Consider the following 12645-nt stretch of genomic DNA (forward strand, 5'->3'; position numbering starts at 1 on the left):
GCAATGGAGAACATCCATCAAACTATGGACCAGGTGCAAAAAGTCAGATTCATCAACTGCATTTTGTCTAAAGCGTATTTCACTGCGCACGTATTTCCAATCCCCAAACTAGTAGCGAAAGGGATCATGTCCACTGTTACCAATTATTTATGGCGAGGAGACATATTCAGAGTTGGTGCGGCTAACGTTATACTGGATGTCAAAAACGGGGGCCTCGGTTTGGTGGATACTCGAAATAAGGCGTCTGCTCTGTTCCTCAAACGGACCTTCCATATACTCAGAGAACTTCCACAATGTATAAACGCAAAGCTCTTTGAGGCTGTGACACCCCATAGCCTGCAAGCACCGACTGATGTGCGAAGGATTAATGCCCGTCTGCAGTTTGTGAGGAACTTTTTCCTCGAAGCAAGTTATCTTAGTGACGAAATCAGAAGCAACACATGTATCACAGCGCGCGACATCATACTTGAAAGGAAGTTAAATGAGGGCAGAAACAAAATTGGAAAGAAATTCCCTAATTGTGACTGGAAAGCTGTATGGCGGAAAATCAACTATGCCGGGATATCTACAGACGCTATTTCCGCATGGTACAAAACAGTTAACAATGTCATCAGCACCAACGAGAGACTATATGGGATCGGTTTAAACCAGACACACCTTTGTGGAAAATGCAATCTGGTGGATACACTCATCCACAGATTCACCTGTGGCGGCAATGTGAATAACCGGAATTGGGTCAGGCAACAAATCGCCTTTCTCACCAGATCCTCGACAGAATATATAACGCCATCGCTCCTCCTGAGACCAGACATGACATACATTCCGAAATTAAAAACCAACGAGATTAGCTGTTTACTGGGAAAATATGTTAGTTACGTCATCAACAAACTTGGGTCGGACAACGAGATAGAATTCCGCGTTTACATGAAGTGTGAATATGCAAAAATCAGCACGTATAGCAACCAGAAGAAGCACTACGGCAACATGCTGAAGATCATTTTTGAAGGAATGGGTGTCGGTTAAATATGTGGAACCACTAAAAGACCGTGAACGAGAACGAACAGAAGAAAATTAAAAGTCTATTGTGTTCTTATTATTATTTACTATTACCTTGCTTCCGAAACATCTATGTTACGCGAAGAGCTTTTTTTTTTTTTTTTTTTTTTTTTTTTGCAAAACATTTTGTTTATAATTACTCGTGTTCGACTTCCAAAGTATTTGGGTGATTCAAGAAGAATTGTTAAATTTTATCAGTGTTCAGTTTCTACTCAGAGAAGAGGTTTCTTTGTCTTTCTTACATCGGAGAATGGGAGTTTTGTGTTAAGATTTCTGCACACTTAGTGCTATGACCCAACAGGGGACATGAAAAAGGGGGTGGGAGGGGTTTGGGCCTCGACGCACTGGCAGTGCCGTGAAGAGACCCCACTGTTAGTTGGTAGAGCACTTGCCCGCGAAAGGCAAAGGTCCCGAGCTCGAGTCTCGGTCCTGCACACAGATTTAATCTACCAATCTGCCAGGAAGTTTCAGTATTTGTCAATAATTTTTTACGGGAATTTGGTCATATTAATAAACTCAGCTCCACAATTTCCACAATATCGTTCAAATATTTGTTTATGGACTTAACTACGTCGCAAAAGTAGACCTGCGTTTATTTCACTCTGTTGACCTCGGTCCAATCCTTCAGCACGGATTATGCGAGAAACTAAGAATCTGTGCAGAATATATTGTCATAGTCAACATCAGACTTGGGACAAACACATTCACACAGTCCAAGATATTCTCAATGATTTATCACACGATTCTACATCGTTATCTCCGCCACTTGAACTCAAAAATAAGCAACCACCAGATTGTGTCAGGGAGTTAGTACTATTTCCAGCTACAAAAAGTAGATATAGTACTAAACAACATTAAAAAGGCTGCAGAAAGAAGAAAGAAATCTCAGCAGGGGCAAGTAAACATCAAGAAGCTACAGGTTGGGCAGAAAATTCGACTTAAATCTCTACATCTACATCTACATCTACATCCATACTCCGCAAGCCACCTGACGGTGTGTGGCGGAGGTTACCTTGAGTACCTCCATTGGTTCTCCCTTCTATTCCAGTCTCGTATTGTTCGTGGAAAGAAAGATTGCCGGTATGCCTCTGTGTGGGCTCTAATCTCTCTGATTTTATCCTCGTGGTCTCTTCGCGGGATATACGTAGGAGGGAGCAATATACTGCTTGACTCCTCGGTGGAGGTATGTTCTCGAAACTTCAACAAAAGCCCGTACCGAGCTACTGAGCGTCTCCCCTGCAGAGTCTTCCACTGGAGTTTATCTGTCATCTCCGTAACGCTTTCGTGATTATTAATTGATCCTGTAACAAAGCGCGCTGCTCTCCGTTGGATCTTCTCTATCTCTTCTATCAACCCTATCTGGTAGGGATCCCACGCTGCTGAGCAGTATTCAAGCAGTGGTCGAACAAGCGTACTGTAACCTACTTCCTTTGTTTTCGGATTGCATTTCTTTAGGATTCTTCCAATGAATCTCAGTCCGACATCTGCTTTACCGACCATCAACTTTATGTGGTTCAAATGGTTCAAATGGCTCTGAGCACTATGGGACTTAACATCTATGGTCATCAGTCCCCTAGAACTTAGAACTACTTAAACCTAACTAACCTAAGGACAGCACACAACACCCAGCCATCAAAGGCAGAGAAAATCCCTGACCCCGCCGGGAATCGAACCCGGGAACCCGGGCGTGTCAACTTTATATGATCATTCCATTTTAAATCACTCCTAATGCGTACTCCCAGATAATTTATGGAATTAACTGCTTCCAGTTGCTGACCTACTACATTGTAGCTAAATGATAAGGGATCTTTCTTTCTATGTATTCGCAGCACATTACACTTGTCTACATTGAGATTTAATTGGCATTCCCTGCACCAAGCGTCAATTAGCTGCAGATCCTCCTGCATTTCAGTACAATTTTCCATTGTTACAACCTCTCGATATACCACAGCATCGTCCGCAAAAAGCCACAGTGAACTTCCGATGTCATCCGCAAGGTCATTTATGTATGTTGTGAATAGCAACGGTCCTACGACACTCCCCTGCGGCACACCTGATCTCACTCTTACTTCGGAAGACTCCTCTCCATTGAGAATGACATGCTGCGCTCTGTCATCTAGGAACTCTTCAATCCCATCACACAATTGGTCTGATAGTCCATATGCTCTTACTTTGTTCATTAAACGACTGTGGGGAACTGTATCGAACGCCTTGCGGAAGTCAAGAAACACGGCATCTACCTGGGAACCCGTGTCTATTGCCCTCTGAGTCTCGTGGACGAATAGCGCGAGCTGGGTTTCACACGATCGTTTTTTTCGAAACCCATGCTGATTCCTACAGAGTAGATTTCTAGTTTTCAGAAAAGTCATTATACTCGAACATCATACGTGTTCCAAAATTCTACAACTGATAGACGTTAGAGATATAGGTCTATAGTTCTGCACATCTGTTCGACGTCCCTTCTCGAAAACGGGGATGACATGTGCCCTTTTCCAATCCTTTGGAACGCTACGCTCTTCTAGAGACCTACGGTACACCGCTGCAAGAAGTGGGGCAGGTTCCTACGCGTACTCTGTGTAAAATGGAACTGGTATCCCATCAGGTCCAGCGGCCTTTCCTCTTTTGAGAGATTTTAATAGTTTGTCTATCCCTCTGTCGTCTGTTATGATATCCACCATTTTGTCATCTGTGCGACACTCTAGTGAAGAAATTACAGTGCAGTCTTCCTCTGTGAAACAGCTTTGGAAAAAGACATTTAGTATTGCAGCCTTTAGTCTGTCATCCTCTGTTTCAGTACCATTTTGGTCACAGAGTGTCCGGACATTTTGTTTTGATCCACCCACCGCTTTGACATAAGACCAAAATTTCTTATGATTTTCTGCCAAGTCAGTACATAGAGCTTTACTTTCGAATTCATTGAACGCCTCTCGCATAGCTCTCCTCACACTACATTTCGCTTCGCCTAATTTTTGTTTGTCTGCAAGGCTTTGGCTATGTTTATGTTTGCTATGAAGTTCCCTTTGCTTCCGCAGGAGTTTTCTAACTCGGTTGTTGTACCACGGTGGCTCTTTTCCATCTCCTACGATCTTGCTTGGCACATACTCATCCAACACATATTGTACGATGGTTTTGAACTTTGTCCACTGATCCTCAACGCTATCTGCACTTGAGAGAAAACTTTTGTGTTGAGCCATCAGGTACTCTGAAATTAGCTTTTTGTCACTTTTGCTAAACAGAAAAATCTTCCTACCTTTATCTTGTAAAAGCAAGCATCTTAGTCATAAATTCTTTCTTGTATGTGAGGCAAATAACACGATTCGGACAACTGTACACGACACTACTATTTGGCACGCAAGAGCAAAGGACTGCATCATGTTTCACATATCGAACCGTATATAGAATAATCCTATATAACACTAAAGCTGGACCCAGATGATAGAAGTGCATGTCAACTATATCGAAAATATTTCGGACAGCAACAGTTAGCGATAAAAAATGCCACTGCACAGCATGTCAGAGCGACTCCCGTCGCACGGCAGGGAACTTTTGACATTAATCGCACAATAAACCGAGAGATTTGCTATGATGACGCATACGCTAAACAAACTGCTACTAACTTCGAAATTTCATCCAGAATCCGAATAAGAATAAATAATTTCTAATCGAATAAACATTGACAGTATTTTCTTAACCATCTCTGGGAGGATACAAAGGTTACTAGCAATAAATTGCTCACTGGTAAAATGGTTTTAGCTGCACACAGTGATGATAATTCAGCGACATTTAACACTTCCTGGCATTTTTGATGAGGTATACTGCTGTTAGGATGGTAATTGTGTTGTATGGGAAGAAGAGTGATGGGTATTTTGATGTAAGAAATTTTTAAGGATCTGTTGTGAAGTAGTGACCCTGTGTTTACTGAACTGTAACATTTACGATAATAGCTATGAAATATTGTTTAAGCGGAAATAATTGGACGGAAACAGTGCAGGGAATTGTTATTTGAAGTGTATATTGAGACGAAGGCAGCGCATATGATTAATGTTGTAATAGGATAATGAGATTTATACTGGTGAGGTACATGAGATGACAATTCTGATATTTATGATGTGTTCTTTAACAGAATGAGGCAAATATTATGATGATTAATGAAGAGACAGAGTGAAAGAGTAATGGTTAGGACATAGACACTCTATGTCTTGTTATAGTCAATTGTTATGTCATGTGGATGTATTTCGTCTTTATAAGAGGTAAGTTTTCGAAAAGATGTGGCTGTACGACAATAGTTAATGAAGGCAACGTGACTTAAGGCATCACAGTTATTACTTTGATGTGGAGTTTTTGATTATCTGATGCAAATTTTTCATCTTTTCACTAAACATATGCTGTAATTTTTTTCACTGGAGCAACACATCACTTAACAGTTACACTTTGCAATAATTCGAGAAGTGTACATTTTTGTCTCCATTGTGCACAGAAAATGTTTTGTAAAGATGTGGCTCAGCATTGATTGCTACTCTGTACAGTGACGCACTCTTCACTATGAAGTACCTCACTGATTTTTTTTATTTTTCTTTGTCTTAGTGTCTATTTTATTATCTATACTGATGAATGACAGTTTTTTCTGATTTACATTGAGCTATGGGCATGCGAAAATTTAACTTCTACTGAATTCTGTAAAATTAATCTGCCATTTCTTAGTCTAACAGATAAACTTTACAAGTATCTGAAACGAAGTAATAACAGTCTAGGTTTTGGGGGAATTTTCAATTTTATATGTGAAGATAAAATACATAACTAGCGAACTGTGACATGGAATGTGGGATAGTATATTCCTGTTTTTTGTTTTACTTTCCAGCTTTACTCTTTTTGCCATGGATTAGGAAAAGCTTCTTTTATATCTATTTTTCTGCTAACAAGTGTGACATTCCAGAGTAACTATCTTCTTGTATTTAATATGATGTAACATAATACCATGTGTTGCTTTAACTTAAGGAATTTTTAGGTTGTATTTGCCTTTTACACTTATGTCATTTATTGAATTTCTTCATAATGCATATTCTGTGTGTAAATTGTTACCTTAGGATGTGGCGCCATTAATATACTAATTATATTAAGTATAGTACTGTAGGGAGCTCCCGTAAGTCATTTAAGATGCCCAAGAAATTATGAAATATGTGTAAGGAGGAAATAAAGATGAATGAGAAAGGGCAAAGACATCGTTACAAAGATGAATATGACAAATGGCTAGGAAGGGCAACGATGAGAAATGACTAGGTAGGGCAAAGATGAGAAATGGGTAGGTGGAGCAAAGATGTCAAATGGTTAGGTAGGGCAATGGACCTAAATAATATGAACTTATGAGAATATATGAAACATATGGCAGAAAGAAACCATGAGCACAGTAAACAGTGGTATTTATTGAAAGTTTGACGAAAGTATTAGCAAAAGAATTAAAAGGTGCTCAAACTAAAGTATAAAATATAACTAGATAGCATGCTAATTACTGCCCATATTAGGTATAATAATAGGCTGATATTTGACTGACTGCATAACATATTCTTTGATGTGAATCTTTGATACCTCCTAATCCATGTTTCTCCTAATTATATATTTGTGTTCTCTTCATCTCTGTGTGTGACCATTAACCTTATGTGTTTACTTTTTTGTGTAATAACTAACCTGATGTATCTCTTTCTACTTTATTCTCTATACTGTTGTGTATTTCGCAGTTGTCCACATAAACATATTTATTTGAGTAGATTGAGAATCATGTGTAGGGTCATTCTGTACAGATATTATAATTGTCTATTATCTTGCCTATTACTGTACACACTCTCACACGATTTACCTGTCTGATGTTTCTGTAATCCCTTACTGTAAATCCATGATGCAATTTTTTTTATAAACATAGAAATCTGTTTTTACCATTAAACTACATGTGCATTTTATTCAGCGATGTAAAATCTTATTACACCTGTCTTAATATAGGTAGTTGTTTGTTCTAAATGGAACCAATTGTAACTGACTAACCATTCAACATAAATGATTGAGACTTGCCAGGCAGAAGAAATATGTCTATTTATTATACACTGAAACATTCTGTCAGATGTGGGTATACTTCACTGATAAAAGCGGCGATTGACTTTTATAAGGAAATCTTCAATGCTAAAAGATGGCTTTGGAGTTATCAATTGATCTACAGGATGCTTCAAACAAATACTACGACATTTTACTGTTTGTGGATGTGTCGAGTTGTTAGCTGAGAGCTGTGCTTAGTCTCACTGAGTCTGCTTCCACGTAACTTCCCACAAAAACGACATTACTGCAACGAGATAAAGAAAGTTAGGTTCTTCGTGACAAGGACACTCTTCTACCTACTTTCATGGTGCAAATTACTGCTGCCATACGTGACTGTGCTTCAGAAATGTAGGTCTTTTGTGGTATAGAACATTCTAACCCACTTCCTGTATGCTACAAAAACACGTGTAGATCACCAATACTACTTCAATACAAAATGTGAGATATAGACTTTAAAAATAGCCTTGTGCAGAACGATGTCGTAGACATCATGAAAAATTTGTAACTTGCCAGTGGTGAATTCTGTAGATTAATCATTGATATACTATTGAATTTTGTGTAAATGTGTTCAAGGATCCTGTAGCAAACAGAAGTTAAGGACACTGGTCTGTAATTTTGCGAACCCGTTCTTTTACCTTTCTTATACACTAGAGTGACCTGCACTTCATTCCAGCCGCTTGGGACTCTGTACTGGGCAAGAGACCCACTATAAATGCAAGCTGGGTAAGGGGCCAATGCTGTGGAGTACTCTTTGGGAAACAGAACTGGGATTAAATCTGGACATGGGGATCTATAGTAGGTCAACAGAGTTTACACTGTGTCCATCATGTGCATATGGGGCCTTTGAGGGCGATTCATGACCTGAAAAGGTCAAAGTGGTGGTATTCCGATGTGATGTGAAACTATATCTTCCACCCACTATGCAATGCTTCAAGTGTTTGAAATTTGGTCATGTATACTAATGTTGCAATGCCTATCCCATCTGCAGAGACTCTGGACGAGCACTGCACACAGATGCTCCTTGGACTGCCCCCCCCCCCCCCCCCATCTGTGTTCACTATGGACAGCGCCATTCTCCCTGCTCACCAGATTGCACTGCTTTTCAGAGAGAGAAGAAGAAACAAGAATACGAGACTCTGGACGGTCTCACTTACCAAGCGGCCAAGAAGATGTATGAGAGATTACGCCCAGCATATATAACAATGTCAAATGCTATGGCTATAGCTACCTCGCCCCCTTTGGTTACCATACTCCTGCCAATTACATTTCCTACAGTGAACTGATGAACAGTCAGGGCTACTTAAGCATGACTTCTCCCCTCCCCCCGCCTTGATGCTTGGGGGGGGGGGACATTGATCCTCACCTCCCAGCTGGAGATATCTTCTTCTGGCTTCTCTTGCCAGGAATGGGTCCCTCAGGACACTTCATCTCAAGGTTCCCAATAGTCTACAATTGGACGCTAGCTGAAGGGGCCAAGGACTTAATGACCATCATATTTAACTGAAAATGATTCAGAGAAGCCTTTGCCACCATCGAAATTCTCTAATGAGGGGAAAGACAAGAAGACATCCTCCAAGAAGGAGGACATTACAGTGGCCCCCACACCACCAGATACCACCAGTTCCACTCCTTTGTCTGAGGCGGAGATTCTGGTGACCCCTGAGACCCTGGTTTGTACCAAACAATGGAAACTAAAACCCATGTATTTTTATGCTATCACCCGTCTACTAGTGGCAGCAGGTGATTCTATGACCTTTTTGCGTAACTTGATTCCTGCATGGCCTCACAATATATCGACAACATTATTTTCCTTAGAACTGTAGTGGTTCTTCCACCACCTGTCTGAACTACAACATCTTTTAAACACTTACCCTGGTTTCTGGACTATCCTCCAGGAGACTTGGTTTCCAGTAACGTGAACCCCGCCCTTGTGGATACTAGGGATGGTCGTCCACATTTTGCTAGATTGTCCCAACCTAGCTAACTGTAGAGGACACTTAATCTCGTTGACTCGCTACCACAGATATTAGGAGATGATGCCTCATCTGCTGACTTAGTGATGAATTTTATTCGTGAAGGCTGCTTTTACTACTATCTCTAAGGGGAGGCCACTTAATATTATCAGCCCATTCAGCAATTGGCTGAACACATTGTTGCCTCCTCTGCACAAACTGAGCTGAGGGGTCTGGACTTTTTGGTCCACCCGGGCCCTCAATCTAATTGTTCTTCTTCTCTTCCTCTCACCCTCTCACATGGTCTGTTTGACTTGTTCAACTTATATCTGTACTTCTGTTGCCCTATCTGTGCTGACAGTCTTTCCTAGACAGTTTCTGTGTGGGGTACCTCTGGTAAGTGGGTAGGGATTGGGGTTATATGTTCCATCGTTGCATTCTGCTTTTAGAGACTTCAGGCAGCTTGATAAACAGGGCATCTCCAATGCCTTTCTTCCTGTATCTCCCCGCCGGCCACAGTGGCCAAGCGGTTCTAGGCGCTACAGTCCGGAACCGCGCGACCGCTACGGTTGCAGCTTCTAATCCTGCCTCGGGCATGTATGTGTGTGATATCCTTAGGTTGGTTAGGTTTAAGTAGTTCTAAGTTCTAGGGGACTTATGACCTCAGCAGTTGAGTCCCATAGTGCTCAGAGCCATTTGAACCTATATCTCCCCTTTCTTCTTTTTCGTCCCTTATCGAGTCTTCGTTGACATTCAGTAGGCCATGGGCTTTTCTTCCTCTGTGTTTTGTGTGGCAGGCTGTCTCTGATCTACAGTCATGTAGACCCGTCTGCTTGAGGAAAGGGCGGCTTGCGACCTAGTAGTTTGGTCCCTTTCACCATTCAATGAACCAACCAAGCTTTAGCGAGATGACAGTATCGTCCAGGCTATCCCCTGTGTGACTGCAGAATGACTCCAGTGTCTGGGTCTCAAGTGCTCACCACATGGGGTCCTGCAGGCTTTCTGCTAGACTGCTGGTGGAATGATTCAGTGAAGGTGGTCCCCAGCGGAGGTACCACACTCTGAATAAATAATTTACTAGCGAGCTTGGTGGTTTGGAGTTTTTTCAGGCATCAGAAGTATAGTCGTTACTATAAACTGCTGATACTCCTGCAAATGAGAATGATAAACATTTCAGACAAAAATTGATCGCCAATTCTGTTGCAGGTTTTGCGGAATCCTGTAACCTATCGTATTTTTAATAGTGAAACGACTAGAAAGGAAACTTACCAAAGGATTATCTCCCTGTCCTTCATCTGTGAAATATGAAAATAATTCGTAGCAAATCCTATACCATATATTTATTCCAATCCCAGTTCAGAGTGAAGTGGTGAACTTCTTCATACCATTATTTAATGTAGTAAAGATAGATTATATATACTTATAAGTTACTTTAACCTTAATGAGTAGCCTCATGCGGTTTATACAGTAATGACTATCATGTTTTCGTAACCTTGACAGCGACGTCTGAACAGGTATGAAATTAATTTTTTCCAAGGGAACAGTGCTGCATTTTTGCAGCATTATTGAATGGTCCCAATAAAACTCTATCGTAACTATGAAGCTGTGAACACATTGACGACTTGTAGAACCTTGCCAGCTATTCGTCGAAGTAAGTATCACTGACGAACTGAAAGATATCTGTAGTAAGAGGATTCCCTCGCTTTTTCTGTGCATGAATAGGAAAGGAAAAATTGTAAAATATTTTCTGTACTTTTCCCCACGTCGAAGATAACTGAAGGGTTGGTATAAAATCTTTGGTAATATTCAGTTGCAATTGTCAATTGTTAAACATTTTAATTCACAAGTATCATCAGTGACGAGTTTTGAGTAACGTATATGGTACATTTATCTACACTGAAGCGACAAAGAAACTGGCACAGGCATGCGTATACTATCTGTAAACAGGTAGAAGACGGCACTCCTGTCGGCAACCCCTATATAAGACAACAAGTGTCTGGCGCAGTTGTTAATTCGGTTACTGCTGCTACAATGGCAGGTTACCAAGACTTCAGTGAGCCTGAACGTGGTGTTATAGTTGGCGCTCGAGCGTTGAGACACAACTTCCCCGAGGTAGCAATGAAGGGGAGATTTTCCCGTACGACCATTTCCGAGTGTACCGTGAAAATCAGGAATCTGGCAAAACATCAAATCTCCGACATTGCTGCGCTCGAAGAAAGATCCTGCAAGAACGGCAGCAACAACGAGTGAATAGAATCGTTCAACGTTACAAAAGTGTAACCTTTCTGCAGATTTCAATGATGGACCATCAACAAGTGTCAGCGTGCGAACCATTCAACGAAACATCATTGATATGGGCTTTCGGAGCCGAAGGCCCAATCGTGTTCCTTTGACGACTGCACGCCACAATGCTTTACGTTTCGCCTGGGCCTGTCAACACCGACATTGGACTGTTGATGACTGGAAACATGTTGCCTGTTCGGACGACTCTCGTTTCAAATTGTATCCAGCGGATGGACGTATACGGGTATGGAGGCAATGTCATGAATCCAAGGACCCTGCTCTACAGCAGGGGACTGTTCAAGCGGTGGAGGCAATGTACTTTTGTGGGGCGTGTGCGGTTAGAGTGATATGGGACACCTGATGCGTCTAGATACGACTCTGACAGGTGACACATAGGTAAGCGTCCTGTCTGATCACCTGCATCCATTCATGTATATTGTGCATTACGACGGACTTGGGCAATTCCAGCAGGGCAATACGACACCCCACACGCCAAGGATTGCTAGAGTGGCTAGGAGTATGTCCTGAGTTTAAACACTTCCGCTGGCCACCAAACTCCCCAGACAACAACATCATTGAGCGTATCTGGGATGCCTTGCAACGTGCTGTTCAGAAGAGATCTCCGCCCCCTGATTTATGGACAGCTCTGCAGGATTCATGGTGTCAGTTCCCTCCAGCACTACTTCAGACATTGGTCGAGTTCATGCCACGTTGTGCTGTGACACTTGCGCGTGCTCGCGGGGGACCTACACTATGTTATAGGAAGATGCACCAGTTTTTATGGCTCTTCAGTGTATATGTCAATTTAAATTATGTTTCTTTTGATGAACCAAAACCGAAATTGAATACAAAACTAAATAATGATAGGTAAAGGGAAGACAGTTTATTATCAGGATACATAGTGAGGGTATAAATATTTTTTTTTTACAAATGGTTCCATTAAAATCGCAAGAACACGGTTATGCAGTCGTTATTATTCACACCCCTAACGTTTGAACGATAATCTGATTACGTATTTCCAGCACTGCTAGGATGCTTCTTCTGCGACAGCAGTGGCTTCATGTGTTCCTTTTGACAGTCATCTCTGTGCTCAATTTCTGTTTGTTTTGGCAAAAGAAACAAAATTTAGCGTGACGTTTAGGTAAATGTATTGTGTATGTTACTTAAAACTCGTCACTCATCACATTTCTGAAGAAAAAAGTCCAGAAAATCAAATGAAAATAAATCACCAATTCTCCTGCTAATATTGTTACCCAGTATGTCTTGAACAATA

This window comes from Schistocerca nitens, chromosome 5, assembly GCF_023898315.1.
Source record: "Schistocerca nitens isolate TAMUIC-IGC-003100 chromosome 5, iqSchNite1.1, whole genome shotgun sequence".
Classification (NCBI taxonomy): Eukaryota; Metazoa; Arthropoda; class Insecta; order Orthoptera; family Acrididae; genus Schistocerca; species Schistocerca nitens.